The sequence below is a fragment of the Spermophilus citellus genome (assembly GCF_964194105.1).
Source record: "Spermophilus citellus genome assembly, chromosome: 4".
Classification (NCBI taxonomy): Eukaryota; Metazoa; Chordata; class Mammalia; order Rodentia; family Sciuridae; genus Spermophilus; species Spermophilus citellus.
In genome coordinates, this window is record NC_138185.1 from 4965850 (window position 1) to 4985740 (window position 19891).

Genomic DNA, 19891 nt, shown 5'->3' on the forward strand with positions numbered 1-19891 from the left:
TACCAGCCCCTCCCGAGTCCTGGCCCAGCCGATGCCTGTGCTTTATCACCTTGTTGTCTCCTCACAGCAGCCTGGTCACTGAGAGGCACAGAGAGGCCACCTGGTCTGCCTGGAGTCACAAGGTGAGTTGGTAGACTTGTCCCCAAGCCCTGCTGTCCTCACTGACATCATGGGGCACACACGGACCACTACCGGGAGCGATGGAGGGGCACCCCAAGAAAAGGGTGAGTACGGCAGGTGCTGATGCTGCCTAGGTGCCCCCCCCACTCCCGACAAGGGTCATGCTTTGCCCTCCAGAAGGGACGTGTCCCCAAGGGCAAGCATCAGGCAGAGCGGGGTGCCAGGTGCCCGGTTGCCCCTTGGGAGCCAGAGGTGGCCTTCAAGTAGAGATGAGGGGGTCTGGCAGGCCGAGGGGACCTCGCTGGGCTGCTGTGCTGCTGGCCCCAGGCGGAGGGATCTCCAGGGAATGAGGAGGAGGAGAGGGGTCCTGGGGTGCAGGCGCTGGGTATGCCCCAGCGCTGCCTCTCCTCCCTGGGGAGGAGGAAGAAGCCTCCCAGGCCCCAGGGCTGCAGGAGCGGGAGCTTTGTGGGCGTCCTGCCTTCTCTGGGCTCCGACTTCCTATCTGCAAAGTGAGACCTTGGTCTTAGGTCACTTCAGGTCCTTAATTGAGGGACAGATGGTCAGGCAGCAGCTGTCTTGGGTGCACCCTCCTCCAGAAGGTCCGCTGATGCGTTGGAATGAGCCTCCGTGCCTGGTGGCCAGCCCGCCATTCTACAGATGAGAAACCTGAGGTCCAGGAAGAGGGCAGAGGCCACATGTCCAGTCAGGGCAGGGGCAGGACAGGCCCAGGCATCCTGGTTCCAAAGTCACACTTCCATAGTGGGTCAAAGGCAACTTGACTCTGCAGCCACTTTTCTTGGGATGGGAAGGAAGTGGGTCTCGTCACAGGGCTGGGGCTCTAGTATCTGGCCACCTTTCTCTGTGAGTGTAACTGTAAATAACGCATCTGGGAGACTCCCGGCGCTTTAAAGTGTTTAACGAGCAATAATGTGTGACCCACACTTTAAGTGGATCTTTTAATAATGAATAAGCATTTATTTAACAAGTAATAACAGCTTTACCACCCTCAGGATCCTCAGAAATTCAAAGTACTGGCCTCAGCTCCTCAGACTAGCATCTTCTGCCTGTATCTTTTGTTCATTTTAAAAATGATCTTTCTCTTATTTATTGATAAATACTCTTTGCATATTAAGGCCATTAACCTTTTACCTGCTATGTGCAAATATCTTTTTCTGAAACTGTACATTTATTTTTTCTTAGATTTTTAGAGATGCTTAAATATTTTATGGAGTAAAATCTGTTTTGGTTTTTAACTTTGAGAGTTGCTTATGAACCTAAGGGTTCCTCTGGCTCCCTTGGGGAATTTCTGGCTAAGACCAAGGCAGAGGCTGGGAGTGTAGGGTCAGTGACGCTCAACAGAGTTCAGGCACCAGAGCCTTGGTCATGGGGTACAGATTGGGTGACTGCCTTTCTTTGGGGGCCTCAGTTGTCCCATGTGTATGACGATGTATTGAAATAGACCTGTTAGCCAGCCCCTGGCTGAATGTCCTGTATCCCAAGAGGGCCTTCTAGGGAGAGCTGCTGTGCACACGGGAATCGGTATCCCACACCAGGTCCCCAGCCCCTTGGCTTCAGGAACTGCCTGCTTTTGTTGAGTGTCCTGACAACCTGCAGAAGGCTGGCTGAGAGGAAGCCCTCAGGAGCCAGTCACCTAACTGACCTGCTGACCACACCCTGGTTGTTCTCCCAGCAGAGTACACGGAAGGGATAAGACAGGGTACTGCATGAGTTTGGATCCTGATTCTCTGTGCTGACTGTGTGACCTTGGGCAGATCACTTCACCTCTCTGAGCATCTCTTTTCTCCTGTGTGAAACTGAGACAACCCTCCAGTGCTGACTCTCAGGGTGAATGAAAAGTTGATCCAGGAGCAAGAAACACGGTACCTGCCGCAGGCACTCTGTACCTCCACCGTGTCTCCACAGCTGCCAGAGTGCATGTGACTTGACGTGACTGACACTGTCTGGGGAGGGTCTTAGTTGGGTTCCTGCAGAAGAAGACCCAGAGGAAAGAGTTCGAGGGCAGGCATTTCAGTAGGAAGTGAAGTCCAGGAGGTACCGAGGGCAGTGGGGGAGGCTGCCCACCCAGGGCCCCCTCTCTGGCCTGCTACCCCTGGGGACGACTGAATGCTGGGAGGCGGTGCGCGGTTCACCCCTGAGTTCTTCTCCCCTCCCTCCCAGGGGTGACCAGGCAGTGGACCTCCAGTTCCTAAGGGTCATCAGCTAAGAGCTGGGTGCCACCCTGGTGGCCAGGTGGCTGACAAGACCCAGGCCCAGAGGTGCAGGCAGCTGGAAGCCAAGTGCACCGACAGGCTCAGGCAGAGACCGGGGGCTGGAAACCCTCCCTGGAAGGGCCGGAGGCAGACGCCCCAGGGGTGTAAGGAGAGGGTTGGGGGCTGAGGGGGTGAGCGGGACCTGGACCTGTTGCTCCCTGCCTTAGACGGAGAGCTGGCACCCAAGGGCAGAAGTGTCGCCTCTCAATAAGATGAAATCTACGTCTCCAGCGAGGAGACGACAGGAGGATTTATGGAGGCCCTGGCAAAATTAACATTTGGACAGGGGACGCGGCCAGAGCGGCCTCCGGGGGGGTCTCTCTGCATTCAGTCCAGCTGGTTCCTGCCAGCGGCTGGACCACAAAGGGCGGTGGGGTCAGCCATCAAGGTGGCCTTGTAGGGGTGGGACGCCGACGGACAGATGCGGACACCCAGGGCAAAAGGAGGCTGCCAGGACACCCGGGGCTGAGTTCCCAGCCCGGGCCAGCTGGAAGCCAAGGGCAGGGTCTCGCGGGGAGTTGGGCTGTGCGGACTCAAACTCTGCTGGTCCCCGGTCAGGGCCCTTCCCCTCTTGGGCCCTGGTTCTAGAGATTTTCTGCTGCTGCGACTTTGAGTCTGATTCTCTCTCCACAGTGGAGCTGCTCGGAGCTCGGGCTCTGCATCCAGACGGCTGCTTTGCGTCTGGGCTCAGTCAGGGCCCCGCGTGGGACGTGCCTGAGTCCTTCATTACGCCTCCGTCTCTTCACCTGTAAAAGGGGCAGCTCTGTCATGAAGATGACAGGAAGTGACAGATGTAAAGGTCCCGGGTCCTGGGAACAGGCTCCTGCCCAGGGCACTACCTGTACCTGGGCTTCACCTGGGGGTGGACCTGGGGAGGGGAGAACCGCCCTCCACTCCGCAGTGTGGGTGGCGGGGCCTCAGGCCTGGAGGGTGCTGGGATGGAGGCCCCCGTTCAGGAAAGGAAAGAGGCCGTTGATGGGGGAAAGACAGGTGTCGGGGGCACGGTTCCCGGCCCCGCTTCAGTGACTGGCGCCAAAGGTACGACCTGAAAACCCGGCCTCACCCTGGAAACGCCGGGACCTTGGGGCGGGAGGGCAGAATCCTAAAGCTAAAGCAGCCCCAGACCAGGTCTCCGCTTCCTCGACTGCGAAATGGGCACCGACAGCCACTCCCGCCTGGGGCTGCTGGGTGGACCTGGGCTTCTAAACTCCAGGCACTTTACAGCCGGGACGTCTGTCTCTCTGTGGGTACTGCCTGGACCTGAGCCCCGGGTGCCCCCTGCACAACGGGCAGAATAACCTCCCTGTACTGGGCCTGGGGCGGGTTAGAGGAGAGGAGTGAGGCTGTGGCCCTCAGCTCTGCAGCTGCACTTGGTGGCTGGGGACGCAGGGAGGGCCTGTGATTGTCCTTGTCACCCCCACACACCCCAGACAGGGAATGAGAGGGCAGAGGATCGCCCAAGGCCACGTGGCAGTCAGTCTGGTCACAGGGACCACAGCCACCCACGCTGAGCCCAGCCCCAGCCCAGGTCCCCAGTGAGCGTCCCCTCCCCCATCACAGCTGCCCCTCCCGCGCCCAGGAGTGAGAGGAGGCCCAAATCCAATTAGCCTGGGAGCCGACTGCAGATTGTCGCCCCTTTAATATCGCCGCCGGAGAAGCTGCAGAGATAAATGGGAAATTAGAATTCTGCTGGGGTCCCCAGGACCCGCCTGCCAGCCTGCCCTGAGCCGAGGCTGTCGCAGTCCTCAGGACCGATGGGACCGTCTCAGCCCTAATGGAGGCCCTGCCCTGCGAGGCCTGGTCTGCTGCCCTGGCTCCCGGCCACCAGCTCCTGCCACCTTCATTCCCGGCTGCCTCACCCTGCCCCCTCCTGCCTCTGGAGGGCAGGTGCCTCGGGAGCAGGAGGGCACCTGCCCTGGCCACCTTCTTCCCTCAGTCTCCTCCAAACCCAGGTCCTGCCCTCCGTGCCTTGGTGTGGACCCAAGATGAGCTGGGCTCTGGGCAGGGCCAACTCCGGGGCCGAGCCTCCCCGGGGCCCGGGGGTACCTCCTTAGTGACCCCAGGAAGATCAGGCTCAGGGTCTGCAGCAGGGCTCCTTCTGAGGGACCCCAAAGAGGGTATGAGGAGGGGGCGCCTGCAGCCTCGTCCCCGAGAGGGCTACGGCTGCCTCCCCGAGCCCAGGCCACACACAGCCCAGATGGGGCCGCACTCCTGCTCAGGCACCCCCTTTACAGTGGGGAAGGGGCAAACATCCGTGGAGGCCCAAGCCAGGGCCTGACACCAAGGCCTGACCCTGGGAAGCCACAGGCCCTCCCGTGATCAACCCAGAGCCACCGATCCTCCCCTGCTCCCTCCCTCGGGGGACACATTTGCTGCTGGGAAAGTTAATCCATTACAGTTTAAAGGCTCTGTTCCTCGCTGGCACTAAATTACCTGCTTTGCATTTTGCAGCAACAACTTAACGGTATTAATTTATTGTGCTCTGTCTTTAACAAACATCATTATCATATTGCCAGCCAGGATTATGCAAATAGAGGGACAAGGGAGAAAGAGGCCGATTCTTGTCCCCAAAGTCACCTTGATTTATTAACTTTGGGGCCCTGCAATTGGCCAGGTCTGGGAGACCCAGGTGGGAAGGGAGGCCCAGGTGGGCAGGGAGACCCAGGTGGGCAGGGAGACCCAGGTGGGCAGGGAGGCCCAGGTGGGCAGGGAGGCTCAGGTGAGCAGGGAGACCCAGGTGAGCAGGGAGGCCCAGGTGGGCAGGGAGGCCCAGGTGGGCAGGGAGGCCCAGGTGGGCAGGGAGACCCAGGTGGGCAGGGAGGCCCAGGTGGGCAGGGAGGCTCAGGTGAGCAGGGAGACCCAGGTGAGCAGGGAGGCCCAGGTGGGCAGGGAGGCCCAGGTGGGCAGGGAGGCTCAGGTGGGCAGGGAGGCAGGAGAACATGGAAGTCTGGTCAGAGTCCTGAGGCCATGGGTCTCTCAGGGGAGTCCCCTTGAAGGGAAGGACTGGCTGGGGCTCAGAGGGATTCCCTTGTCATGTGACTTTGCACAAGTCCATTCCCTCTCAGGGCCTCAGTTTCCCCACCCGTGAAATGGGGCTTGGATTAAGAGGTCTCGGAGTTGACAAGTTGTGAACTTGAGATTCAGCAGTGCATTCGGAGTGATCCCAAAGAGGGGGTCAGTGTGTTGGGGCTGAGTAGGGAAGGACCACATGATCCTGGGGCCAGGGCCCTCTGGGTGCTGCTGCTCCCCACCCCCAGTCTGCCTGACCACTCTTCCTGTGGAACTGGGTCCAGGGAAGGGGAGACTGGCTGCCTGTCGGGCCCTGGCTAAGAGGTTCCTAGACTTAGGCTGCTGGTTGAGAAGGGTGAGCCAGAACCACGCCGGGAGATGACAATAGTGGCATCTCATGTGCCACGGGCCTGAGGGCCAGGCTGGCCCACTGCACTGTGGAGGACCAGCCCCCTGGACAGAGGCTCAGCTCCTTCTGAGTTTCTGAACTGAGTCTCCCCCACCCGCCGCCCCACGAGGCCCCGGTTGCCTGATTGGAGAGCTGGAGGCAGGTGGCCAGGCTGTCCCCTGCCACTCCCGTCCACACCCCTGTCTCCTGGTGTGGGAGAGCTCCCTGCTTACACAGCTGGCTGCCCCGGGCCACGGCGACCCAGTCCCCAGCACCTGCAGCCGGGCTCTGCCAGGAACTCACTGCAGTTGCTTCCCAGCACCCGTGGGCTCTGGCCCAGGTTCCGCCCGGGCCATCAGGGCCTATCCCCCTGCCCTGTGGAGGCGCCAAGGTGGGGGCTGGACAGGGGCCAGCAGGGAGGAGAGGGCAGAACCTGTGGGGCCCAACTCCGGCTTGATGGGCATGGGGCCCACGGGGGACCAGCAGGGAGAGCAGCTGCCTCAGCTGGATCCCCACTGCCCCCATCTCTGCCCCCTGCACCCCCCCGTCTCTGGCCCCCCCCCCCCCCCCCCCCCCCCCCGTCTCCGAATCCCAGCTCCCCTCGCTCCAGCTCCTTCCTGCCTCTCTGTCTCCTGGCCTCTCCCAACAGGGACCAGGACCAGGACCGAGGCCAGGGAGGGGATGGGGAGGTGATTCAATTTCCAGAGTCGTCCTGGCAGTTGGGCTGTCATGATAAGAAAGCCATTTCCCATGACCACACCCGCTTCCCATTCCAAGGAACCTCCTCCCTCTGCCTGTGCTCGCCCTCCCAGGCCAGGGGCGGGTCCACTCCAAGGGCACCACCGAGGAGCATCTGCATGGCTGGGACAAAGGCCCGCCCACGGGGAGGGAAGGAGGCTCCACCTCTGACCCCGTCATCCCTCGGGCTGCGCACAGCTGGGGTCTAACTGAGCCACCACTGGCCCTTGAGATACGCAGGGTCGCCCCCATTTTGCAGATGGGGAAAGTGAGGTTTCCTGAAGCGGTTCCACGGTTCACAGAGGCCCAAGCAGGCACGTAAAGCAAGGGCAGGTGACATGAGCAGGGCGAGAGGGGAGCCCAAGTGTGGGAGAGGAGCCTGAGCCCCGGGTGGGCCTGGGAAGGGGGGGTGCAGGCCGGGAGATGGGCCGGGGAGGGGAGCGGAGGATCTTCCCGGCAAGGAGAGGGGATGGGAGTCCTCCGCCCTCTCTGCTCCCCCTGACCCAGCCAGGTGCCCGGCAGGGAGGACGTCCCCAGCCAGCGGGGAGCTCCGACCTTAGAGACAGCAGCCCTGGGCCTCCAGCCGGAGACTGAGCCTCAGGGCAGCTCAAGCTACCAGGCTGACCTCTGGAGTCCCACTCCTAGCTGGACAGGGGCCTGTGAGATACAGAGCTAGGGAAGATGAGGACAGGCAGATACAGAGGTGCTGGACCAGAGACCGGGGCGGGCAAGGCTTCAGTCAGGGACATAGCTGCCCGTTGGAACCCAGGAACCTGACAAGACCCCACCAGGCCCGGCTCCAGGGGCCATGCGCCTCGCCCAGGAGCCTGCTGGCTCCTTTACAGACCTGGAGGATCCTCCAGCTGGGCTGGGCCGGGGGGCCGGCTGGACCCTGCTTCCTGCTGGGTGCCCCACACGGGCGGGAGGGGGCAGGGGGTGCTGGGGCTGGGTGGACCCTTCTTGCTTGTTCCCCAGGGGCCCAAGGGGGGAAGAAGTGGAGGGGGGAGTTCAGGCCCCCTGCAAGTCCCCAGGATGCCACAAGAGGAGAGGTGGCAATGTGGAAGAAGCTGGGTGGCCTGCGTCCCATTTGCTCCCCTAGGAGGAACATGGGCAGGGGACACAAAGCAAGGGACAGTCCTTGATCTGGGTTGTCTCCCTCGGCATCTCCTCCTCCCCGTTGCTGACTCTTGGTCTGCTGGGGAGAGGTGGCAGGGCTACGAGGCCAGGCAGGACCCTTGTCCTCTTCCCACCTGCCCCTCATGGCCCGGGTTTGGATGGGGGCGAGGGGGCAGGGGCCAGGGCTGGGCCTCCTTGGCTGTGGGAGGCGCAGAACAGCTGGTAGCTGCAGGCTGTGGTGGTGGCGAGGGGACTTGCTCTTGCAGGCAAGCTAATCTCATTTGGTTGCTGCAGCCGCACACCCGTGCTGCATGCTAAGTGGCCTGAGGCAACGGCTGGCCCCAAACAGACCCAGGGGAGGCGCCTAGGCCTGTGTGCGCCCAGGAGAGCTGGAGGCTGCCCTGACTTGGAGGAGAAGCCACATTGGACGGGGCGGGGGGCTGTGGGTGGGAGGGCACATCCTGTGGGGTCTGAGGTAACTCCCAGGGTGGGTCACCTGCCAAAGATGGGGCTCCAGGGTGGCCCAGCTCCTCCCAATTCTCAGACCTCTCCTGTGGGTTCCTGGGTGGTGCCGGTGGATCCCTGAGCACGTGTCCTTGGGCCAGGGCCCCTAGAGAGCAAGGTGGCAGGATCGTGATTGAGGGGCTGGCTGCTGTGGTCACCTGAGCCAGGAGACAAGGAGCTGGTGGGAGGCTCTGGGAGGAGGAGGAGGCCACTGTGGCCGGGAGGAGTCCTTGAGTCTGCAGCCCCATGGGCCTGGCCTGCTGCTCACCCAGCTGCCCTGAGCCAAGCAGGGGCGTGTTTGGAGGGAAGGCCAGGAAGGGCCCAGCTGAGAAATGACGGGTTGGGACTCCTGGGAAATGACCTAAAACATCTTTAGTTTGGGGGAGGGAGAGAAGGGCCAGGGCGAGGCTGGGGGTTCGGGCTGAGCCAGGCTGGGCGCTACCACCCGCCGTGCCTCCTGACGGCAGCTGCACAACTGCTGTCGGCCTGCAGCGCCACGTCCGCGGAGCCCCAGGGCCACCCTGCGCCACCCGCACTGTAGAGGCCGGGGAGAGTCCTGGAGGCACACGGGGAGCCCGCCTGGCTTCGAGATGGGGCGGCTGCAACGGAGGCCGCACCCTGGCAAGACCTGGGGTGAAGCCAGAGTCTGCGAGTGGCTCCAGAGGCCACAGCAGTCATCTAGGTCCCTGCCTGGCATTCGCCGGACCCGGTGCAGCCGAGTTCCCAACCCTGGACTCCGGAGCTCAGGTCTTGCTGGCTCCCAGGGGGTTTGGACGGGGGGTGGACCACCCGTGACGGCCGGGGAGAGGAAACCCTCTCTCCACCTTGTAGCACCCCGAGACCCGCAGCCCCACACGGCCTCTAGAACACCATGCTGCCCTCGGTGCCGTGGGACTGTGGGCAAATGCCTCGCCTCTCTCTGAACCTCAGTCTCCGCCTGGTACGTGAGAACAGTGAGCGCTCACAGGAGACTTGTGAGGAGCTGAGGAGGCAAAGGACACAAGAAGACCATCACTGGAGACACGACGGTGCCGGGCTGCGTGGGTGCTCAGCACATGCCCGTTCCCTCCCGGGGAAGCCACCTGTCCAAACTTGAGCCCTCAGGGGATACCCCGAGTCCAGAGAGGGATACAGAGCCCACCAGGGCCTGGAGGAGGGTCAAAGGTCGCCCGAGTGCGCCTGCTGGGGAGAGAGGAAGACGAAAACTGTGGCCCTTGGTGCCATACTTTGCTGGTCCGGGGCTCTCAGGGCCACAGCTGTGGTCAATGCCAAGTCCTCGGAGCTCCAGGACCACTCTTCGGGTTCACCTGACCACCCCTCTCACTCATGGGGACCACAGACCATTAGATGGAAAGTTCTGCTGCTAAGCCTCAGATGTGGGCTGGCAGCCTGGACTGCTCAGCCCTCTCCACAGGCCCCTCACTGCACCCCTGCCCACAGGCCCTCCCCACCCGTCTGGGTCAGGGCTGGCCCAGCTCCTGGCTGGGGGTCAGTGGACAAGAAAGGAGCTGCACCCCGCCCCCAGCCAGCTGGAGCCTGGGCCTGGGATGCGGTTCCACGGGCAGTTAAAAGTCCCCCTGGCTGTCTAATTTAATCACAGCTGTGTGCACGGTGACTCTATAAATAATTTTTAGTGCGACATAACCATTATTTCACTAATTGCTTCACACGCACCCCTGGCCTGTGAGATAAATTAAAGTTTGCTGAGTCAGCACCTTTGGCCGCTGCAGCTTTGGGGCTTGGGAAGTGCAGCCTGATAACTGAGCTGTCCCCACAGCCACCTCAACCTGGCACCCCGAGAGCAAAGTGCCCCTAGCATGCAGGGGCAGAGGATACAAGGAGCAAGAAGCACTGAGGAGAAAGGAGTGAGTCAGGGTCACCCTGTACGGTTGTGTATGTTGTATCCTGCACAATGGTACTTGCCAAGAGGGTAGGTGGGTGCTGGAATTCAGCCCAAGCCATACCGCATCAATCCAGGTGCCCTGTGCGGGATTGCGTTGGTCCGATGAAGGTGGCGCTTTTTTGTAATTGACACAAAGGTACAGTATGGACTAGCAGCCCCTGAGCTGACGCCCACCTCGCAGGTTGTCAGGGGGAGGACAAGCAGTGTGTGCCCTGAGGACACCTTTGTGTTAGCTGCTGGGTGGGGACCTGGGTTCTGGGTCTGATGCTGAGTGACCTTGGGTACATCACTTTCCCTCCTGCGGTTACGGGGCCCCAGTTGATCCTGTGCTAATCACCTGAGGCTGGGCCGGGAACTCCCGCCACCCTGCCCCTGGGCATTCCAAATCAGTAGGTGGGCCAAGGGCCTCTCCTGTGGCCAGGTAAGCTGCGGACCACTGGGTTCAAAGGTTTCTTTTCTGCAGGACTTTCCACAGCACCGTCCTGTGCTCAAGAGCAGCGGGAGTCTCAGAGGCCAGAGATGCTGTCGCTTTCCTCAACGCACCCGGCCACGCACCACCTGACTCCCCAGCGCCCTTCCCAGAGGGCGGGAGGCGCATCCTGGAGGGACCGCAGCCAGGGGCAGCTGCTGGCCCAGTGGGGACCGTGCACCTGGCCGGGAGCTGGTGCTCTGGAGTCATTACTTCCCCCTCGAACCCTCACCCCAAACCTGTGATGTGGAGAGCACCCCCCATCCCAGAGACTGGGACGAGGCCTGGAGCCGGGTGTGACCTCCTCGACCTCATGCACTCAAGAGCAGGTGGCAGAGCCCGAGCTCCCCGGGGTGGTCTGGCTCCGGGAACTGGCTCACTTCCCTGGTTCTCAGGGGGCTGTAAAGACTCCACCTTCCCGAGTAGCCAGACCCAGGCTGGGGGGTGTGACCAGCTCCTCTGGGTCCAACACATGGGGTCCCTCTGCAGTGGCTGCCTTTGAGACGTCCCCAGGGCGTGTCCTGAGTTTGGGGCCTCTCCTTCCTTCAGTCCCCTGGGCCCTGGCCTCACCTGCATGCTGTTCCTGCCAGAATGAAGAATGGTGACAGCCCTCGGCCGGTTCTCCAAGGTCCCGCTTAGCATCCAGGGAGCCAGAGGAGGAGCTGGGGAGTGGGGGGACGTGCCTGTGACACCCACAGTGGGTGTGCTTCCTCAGAGGCCGCCTCTGAGGCCGGTCACAGTCTGCTCACCTCCAGCTCAGCTCATCCGCCAGCCTGGCCGGCCTGGGGACAGTGACCTCCCTAGACCGGCCTCCCCTTCCAGGGTGAGTCCCTCCCCACAGTCCCAGCCACCCTCCGAGGGTGGCACTCCAGCTCTTGCTCATGGGACTCCAGCCGCCTGGTGACATCTCCTGCCTGTTCATGGTGAGACCCTTGCTCGCCACCTGCGCGTCCGCCTGTCCCAGGCACTGCAGGGACAGCAGGGGACAGAGGAGTGACACCTGTGGAGCTCTGAGAGCAGCAAGTCTGCAGGTACCCCGGGCTGGCTGCCGGGCCAAGACAAGGACTTAGAAGGTGGGGTGCCCAGCCAAGGCGTCTGCAGAGAGAATTCAGGGGTCGGTGAGGATCACACTTTTTGTTTCACTAACCCTTAACTGAAACGCAGTATTTCTCTTTAATTATGAATGTTGGTGACACGTCATGCCAGGCTTAAGAGTGCCTGTGACTTTGTCCTATCACATTAGAGCCGCTGCAGACCTATCAAAACCTCATCGGCCGCCATGGCTGCTTCAGAGTCATGGAAGCTGACGGAGCCAGCGCTAGATCTTGCTGTTGACTGCATCGATAAAGAGGCACGTTGAGTGTCGTGTCACATTGGTCTTGTGACTACGTGGGAGCTGGTTGGGTACAGTTGTCTGCCTCAGTGCATCTGTGTGTGTCCTTCGGGGCAATGACAAACATCATTATGGTCCCTGAGGAAGGGACCATAAGCTTCGCCAAGTGTCAAGGGACCTGGGGCCCCATGGGTTCCCTCCTGCTTGGGCGTGGGTGGGGGGGCAGGTGGCAGCAGAGTGGCCAGCAAGGCTCTGGGTGGTGTCTCATCAGCAGCCCGAGGGAGGCTGAGGGGCCTCCGGAGCGTGAGGATTCCCGGTCAAGTTCACCGCAGCAGGTGGGACCGCAGGGCTGAGGCCTTTGGGTGGGAAGGAGCAGCGGCGGCCAGGGTGGTTGGGGAGTGGCCATGGGGGGAGGACAGAGAGGAACAGGGACCGTGTGACGGAAGGCCCTGTATTCCCAGGGGCCAGGCATTCCCGGGTATCCGTAGGAAGGCTCACTCTGGATGTCGGGCTTCAGGTGACGGGTAAGTGGGAAGCAGGGACACCAGGGACATGGTGGCCACAGTCACACCATGGTCGAAAATGACGGTGGCCTGGAGCGGGGCAAGCTGTCCCAGCCTCATTCCAGATGCTGCGTTTGTTTCTGTCTGGGGACAAGCTCTCCCTTAGTTGCCTAACTGGCCTCAGGCTCACGATCCTCCTGCCTCAGCCTCCCAGTAGCTGTGGCTAGGGGAACACAGGCTCTCACCACTGCACCCAGGAGGCTTTGTGTTTTGAGGCTGAAGTCGTTGGGACTTTGCTGAATGGAGTGCAGGGACCTTCCCCCTGGGCTTTGGTTCCTGCTGCTGCCTGGGATGCGCTCTCCAGGTCTCCGCCCCTGGCCAGCTCTCTCCTCTGACCCTTTGCCCCCATGGTAGAGGCTGCCAACTGCCCCCCTTCTATCCACGTCTCCTTCCCTCCCAACAGCATCTGGGGGAGTAATGTGCCCAGCTTGGAGGCCACACGTCCCAGGCTTCTTTGCAGTTAGGGGTTGCCATGGAGATCTAATTACAGTCACTGGGCAGGGCTTCCAGGATGGGCTTTTGATAGGATGCTGACTCATTCTCTCGTCCCTCTTCTTCCTCTTGCTGACGGCTGAGACCCCCTTCCTCCCTTGGGAACCGTGAGAGAAAGGTCAGGGGAACGGCGCCCTTGACCTGGGGTCCTCCAGAGCAGAACTTCCACCTGGACTTCCCACCCTGAGAAAATAAAGCACGGTGGGCTCAAGGCAGTGTGGTCGAGTCATGTTGCTAACGGTAGAACAAAGCTCCTTCCTGACGTGACCACAGACCCAACTGCCTGTTAGACGCTCCGCTGCATAGCAGACCCCTCAGACTGCACACGCGCAAGGCGGGCCTGTCATCCTTTCTCAGGGTCTCCTCACTGGGAACTCAGACACGTGAGAGAAGAGAGATCTGGTCACTCAAGAGCTGCGACAACCCACCACCACCCACCACCACCCACCCATCCATCCGTCCACCTATTTCTCCACTCATGCATCTGTCCATCCATCCACCCATCATCCATCCATCTACACCTCCCTCCTCCTCTCCCTCTATCTACCTACCCAACCATCTATCCACCCACCCAACCATCCATCCATCCATCTACCCACATCCACCCATCATCCTCACCATCTCTCTGTTCCTATGTGCTCACAGTGAGGACAGAGACATGCATAATATATCTTGTTCGATGCTCATTTGTGTCTGTGTGACAATATTTCTGGAAGGATACACTGTGCAGGGAAACCGGGTACCAGGAGACAGGGATACTTATTTCCTTTGAACATTTTGAGTTCTGTAAAGTGTGTATGCAATCACTATCTAAACATTTTTAATTAAAAATATATGTACATCTCATTTGGATTTTCAGAATCTGCCTTGCTCCTGAAAGGCTTTGAGGCGGGTTACAAGAGCACACAGATGAACAGACACAGCCCTGCTGACAGGGCGGACAGTCTTGCGGGGAAGACAGATGAGTAAACAATCCAGTATCACGTCCTGGGAGGGCGGAGGGGCACGGATGCCGTGCGGCTCAACATGGCCTCCAGTGATCCTGGTGGTGCACTAAACCAGCGTCCCTGAGTGATGGCCTGACACAGCCACCTTCCTCTTGCCCCTGGCTGGGCTTGGAAACCAAGATGTCCACTGCTGGGATGCATGTGGCCACGTCCCCCTCCTCCAAGTTCAGGCTGTGTGTGGAGCTGCTCCTGAAGTCACTGTCCTGTGTCCAGAGGCCGCGCAGGCTGTCTGTGTGTTTACGCCTGGGAGTCCCCAGGGCTGGGGGCAGGAGGCTGCTGTGTCCAGTGCAGCCACAACCCACGACCCCTTCCACAGCCCGAGGCTGCGAGGTGGGACAGCGAGGGTGGGAGCTCAGCCAGGGCACAGAGGAGCGGCCGAGGCTGCGGGGAGAACACGGTCTTTTCAGAGCAGACCTTTGAAATCGAGCAAGAATAACTTTAAACAATAAGATGCTTCTCTCCCCCGGCTGTTGCCCAGGCAACGCCAGAGTGCTCAACAACTATTTAGTTTTTTAAGAAACCAAATCTCCCTCCCTTGGTCAGCTCCCGCCAGGAAGATGAAGAGGCGGTGGAGGCGCCCCTCGCGGCCCATTGTGCGGGAACCCGGGTCAGCCGCCTGCAGCAGTGACATTTAAATCTGACGTTACACATTATATATGAACCCCGGCTGCACTCCTCTGTGGCTGGTGCTCCTGAACTGGGGCGGCCGCAGGCTCCCAGCCCAGACTCTGTGCCCATGTGCTACTTTGGCAGTTTGGGGGTCACAGACCCGGCTGATCTCTGCCCGCCAAGCGTCTGTTAGCTGGTAAGAGTGTGCGGTGGTGACGTGTCCCAGCCCTCTCCATCACTGCCCAAGAGAGTCAGGGGTGGCCTTGTGCAGCTGGGGACTGTGCAGCCCCCAGAAGGGGCCTTGACGGAGAATACCAGCTCCCAAGGCAAACTGGTGCTGCTGTTTCTGGGCTTCCAACAACCTGGCCAGGAGGCTTCTTGTTATCCCCAAACGACACACCGATTAAAAAAAAAAAAAAAAGGTGCCTAGAGTTCTGAAGAAGATGCTAGATGTCAGTACTTCCCAAAGGAAACCCTTGGGTATCCAAGGGTGTAGGTGTCACTGTGAGCCCATTTCTCCAGACATGGAAACAGAGGATCCACTGAGACAAGCTAGAGTTGGGCAGGATTTGAACCCAGCTCAATCTAGCTTCAGGGCCTGGGCTCCCTGAATCTCATCCCACCTTGCCTGGGGAGGCCCTGTGACCTGGGGACAGATGAGCGGATCTTTCCTGGCTCCTGGGGCTTGGCCGGTGGTGCTGTCCTAGAGGGGGCCCACGTCACCTTCATGGAAGGAGGAGGAGGAGCTTTGGCAACACCAAGTTCTGGGTTGTGCGTCCTTGGGTGAGTCGATGCACGTGAAGCTCGTTTTGCTGATCTGCAAGGTGGGGCCACACTCCTTGGGAGCTCGGCAGTGAAGAGGGGTCAGCAGCCACCCAGGCGCTGGTCTCAGTGTCTGCAGTGGTCACCTCAGACACAGTAGCATTGTGACCGTTGTCAGTGTGGAGATGGAGCCTGTGGCGCGTGGCGGTGGGGTCGGACGCTGGAAGTTACCGCTGATTAGCGCAACCATGAGCTCAGGCAGGCCCTGGCACGTAGTAGGTGCAGAGCGGCCGTGGCTCGTGTCTCCCTGGAAGATAAATGGAGGGGCTCTGTCTCCCAGGAAACAAAACATGGGAGAAAGTCAAATTTAGAAAAGCCCAGCCAGGTTAGAAGGAGCGCCTTATCCAGCCCGCAGCGGCTGGGAGGGGAACCTGCTTTAGCTGGGGAGTCTGAGCAAGGACAGGACTGGTGGGGCTGGCCTCGCCTGGGGGGGCTCCCCTGGGGGACTCCCCTGGATCTGGGCCCCTGGCAGGCAGTGTGGGGGTTGCCGCTGGCAGCTGCTGGAGTGGAGAAGCCCCTCACCTGAGACAGATGACCTTGCCCTGTCTGAGAATCCCTGGAGGCTGCACTGAGTCCCCGGCAATGACAGGGAACACAGGCTGATGACAAGCCACCAAGGTGCAGAATAACGTTTCCTCGCTGACACTTTGGCCACCTCTCCCTGGGCCCTCTCTCTAGGAAGCCAGCAGATGCTCTTCCTCCACTTCCCAGCTCCCCCTGTGATTCCTGCCCCCCACCCCAGCACGTCTGGATGGGGGACAGCATTTAGCGCCACTAAATGGCAACCTCAGAGGTGCGGCGGGGGAAGGGCCAGGCACTGAACTCCCATCGGCTTCCTTCGCGAGATCACTGCCTTAATTTACGAGGCCGGAGTCTCATTCCCCAGTGCTCCTTGAGTAATTAACTATTAATAAAAGCATTACTGAGTTAACCAGGGGGCATGTTTAATTCATAGGGCAGCCCCCGGGAACAGGAACAGGACGGAGCAGGGCTCAGTGGGAGATTCCTCCCTCGGCAAAATACTACCAGCAGGATGCCGCCCAGCTAGACCCAGGGCCCCTTGGAGGGCCATTATTCTCATCCCTAACCAGAGGGACGCACCCCTGGGAGGCAGAGCCTGCCCTCCCTTCAGAGCAGGGGCTGCAGAGTGCGGGCGGGGGAGGGGAGGGACTCTGGGATGGGTGGGCCCCGGAGAGGGCTCCCTTGGTGGCTACTGAGGTGAGTGACCTTGGGCAAGTCACTTAGCTTCTCTGATCCTGTTTCTCATCTGCAAACCAGGACCACTAATAACAAGGACTTCCGGGTGGGCTGCAGGAGGACTAAAGGAAATTGGGGTGGGAAAGGAGGTGGCGAGTGGATGAGATGGTTGGTGCTTCTCCTCCTGGCATGGAATTCTCTTTAGGATCAGCCTCCTGCCCCTCCCTAACTTAGAGATACCCCCAGTTGTTAAGTGAGGTGGGGGGAGGGAGGTATACCTGCTTGTTCCAGAGAACCCAGTGGAACAGTCCCTAGCAGGATACCTCCTGGGTCCTGGGGGCTCTTCAGGGGCAGGTGGACCTCTCCACCCCTCTTTCCCCACAGACACCTCCAGCCAGCTGTGGTGAGTTAATTCTTCCCTCCCAACACACTGTCATCTCGGGCTCATCCACACCTCTGTGCCTTGCTTAGCAAACTCCTGTTAGTTCTCAAGACTCAGCCCTTCCTGGAAGACCCCCCACCCATGCAGATAGACCCAGGCAGAATTGATTCCTCCCCTTTCTGTGCCTCCTGGACATTCTTCAATTATGGCATCTACCTGTCCACCCACTCATCCATCACCCATCATCATCCACCCATCCACCCGTTCACCAGCCGCCCCCCATCCACCTTTCCACCCGTCCAACCACCATCCATCATCCATCCACCCATCGCCCATTCATCCAGACTTTCTGCTGAACACCTGGAGTACGCATCTCTGATCCCACTGAACTTTTGGACAAGTCTGGGGCTTTCCTTAGACCAGCGGTTCTTGGTCTTTTGGGGATCTAGGACTCTTCCAGAAAAATACACGTATGTACACACATGCCAGGTGCAGCATCCCTTTTCATGGATCCTGGTTATCTCTGGAGGCAGATTGTGGCCCTGGGTACCATGGACACTGTGGGGCCATGCTCAGACCACCCTTTGGGCGTGAAGGCCTTATCCCCCTGGGGCATGGCAAGGGGACTGTCAACCTCTGGGGGGTTCTCTTGGTTTGGAGATAACCGGCACACCTGAAGTCAGGCCCCCTTCCAGGGGCCGGTCACTGCGGGTCTCCTGTCTCAGGGCACCTCTGCTGGGCCATCCCAGCTGTAGGGCACAACTGTGGGGCTGGGGCCTGCCTTGGGGACGCTCAGCTTCCTCCTCTGCAAGTCCCGTCTTGCTCCCTCTGCGGTGTTTTCCCAAGACCTCTTTGTAGTCAGCAGCCTGCTCTGGTCTTCATCTCTAAGTCTGCTTTCCAGGGAACCACTGGGCTTAAAGGCCCGCAGATGTTCCTTGAGGACAGGGACAGTGGGTGTGTTACTGTCACCTGTCACTGACTCCTCTTATCAACTGCAGGCCCCTTGTAGGTGCTGCAGAAACCTTGTTTGAATACCCGCTAATGCGTTCTCTCGGTCCTCTGTTCTGGGCCTCTGTTGTCTCCAGCAGGGGAGTTCCCATCAGGTATCGGGAGAAAGGGACACCCCACCAGCTGAAGCCAGCAGGACTCAGGGGCCTGTTCAGGAAAATACACTAGTTGCCAACGAAACTGTAAATAACCATGGGAACAGAAGTCAGGCTACCTGGTTACCAGGAAGCAGGGGAAGGGGACTGGCTGATGTCAGGGCTGGGCTGGCAGGAGGGACAGGCTCAGAGGGAAGCTGGGAGGCTGAGGCCTGGCATGAACGCTGCTGGTGGTGGGCACAGCCTCTTCTTAGAGCCCCCGGGTCCCGGGGTGGAACCAGGGCCTCCTGCACGCCGCCGGGCAGGTGCTCTACTGAGCTAAGCTCCGCCCCGGGACTTCAAAGTGAAAACCTAGAAACCCCCCATTTAGTTCCCAATATTGGAAATTCCTTTGCAGAACAAATGTCCAAATGGCTCCTCTTTGAGGCAAGGATGGGGACCATGGTGGTGGGGCCTTAGTGCTGGCCACTCCTCTTTCATGCTGTCACTGGGAACGGTGTGTGACATTTCCACTCCTGATGTTCACTGAGAGCTAAGGAGAATGTGCCCAGCACCGTGCCAACCACTTTGCATATTACTGTGTCTTTACAGCCACTTATAGATTATCATTCCTTCTTTTTTTTTTTTTTTAAAGAGAGAGTGAGAGAGAGGGGGACAGAGAGAGAATTTTAATATTTATTTTTTAGTTCTCGGCGGACACAACATCTTTGTTGGTATGTGGTGCTGAGGATCGAACCTGGGCCGCACGCACGCTAGGCGAGCGCGCTACCGCTTGAGCCACATTCCCAGCCCAATCATTCCTTCTTTATAGACAAGGAAGAGAGGACCAGCAATATGGCCGAGATCACAGGGCAGAGAAAAGCGAATCTGAATCTGGTCGTGTCCCCAGGCTGAATTCTTAGCTGCTCTCATGCCTTGCCTCTGTGAACTCAGTTTCCGCAGCCATGAAATAGGTGCAGCGGTTCCTGCTGCACGGGGCTGCTCAGGATCCAGTAACCTGTGTGAAGGGCCAGAGGGCGTCCAGTGGCTGATCCCTTCGTCCTTCCTTCCCCATTCCCATCTTCTGCCTGTCTCTGCTCCCAGTCTGGGCTGGGAGGAAGGGCAGGCTTCTCCAAGGACAAACATCTCTGTCCCCAAGTCCAGCAGTGCCTGCCACATGGCCAGCACCGTCTGAATGCTGTTGCCCTAAATGGATGATCTGAGGGTCCCCACTTTTGTTTCTCTGCACTGGAAACTTGGAACCCAACTCAATAGCTAGTCCACGTAGCGAGTACCACTGAGAATTCTCCCGCTGCCGTGTAACTACTCTCGGGCCACCGGGACGTCAGGGTTTCACAGCAGATTGGAGCAGATACAGCCGCAGATGATCCGGAGTCCCCAGGGCTGAGGCGAGGACCAGAATGAAGATGCAGGTACACAGGGTCCTGCCTGGTGGCTCAGGCCTCTCCCACAGCACTCTCGAGCTCGCGCAAGTCCCCGCTCCAATGCCAGCTGAGGACGTCCTCATATACTGGGGCATTAACCTTCCTCCCACCGTGGGCTCCTGGAGAGGCAGTGGGCACGTAAGCACTTAAAACCCGAACCCGCAGCTCAGCCCTCCTCCCTCCTCCCCTTCTGCTGGGGACAGACACCACAGCCTGGAGAGACCAGTCACATCCTCAGCTCCTGTCAACCTGTGCAAGCACCGAGTTTCCATGGTGACGCTGCAGCCCCGAGATGCAATGGCTGCAGACGGCACGGGTGGTTGGAGGGCTGAGCCGGGTGAAGGCTGTCTGGCCTGGGAGGCCAGGCGGAGGGGCGGGGGAGTAGGGGAGGGAGCTCTCCTCTAGGCCTGGCTGGTAATTGCTGCTAAGTGAGGGGCTGTCA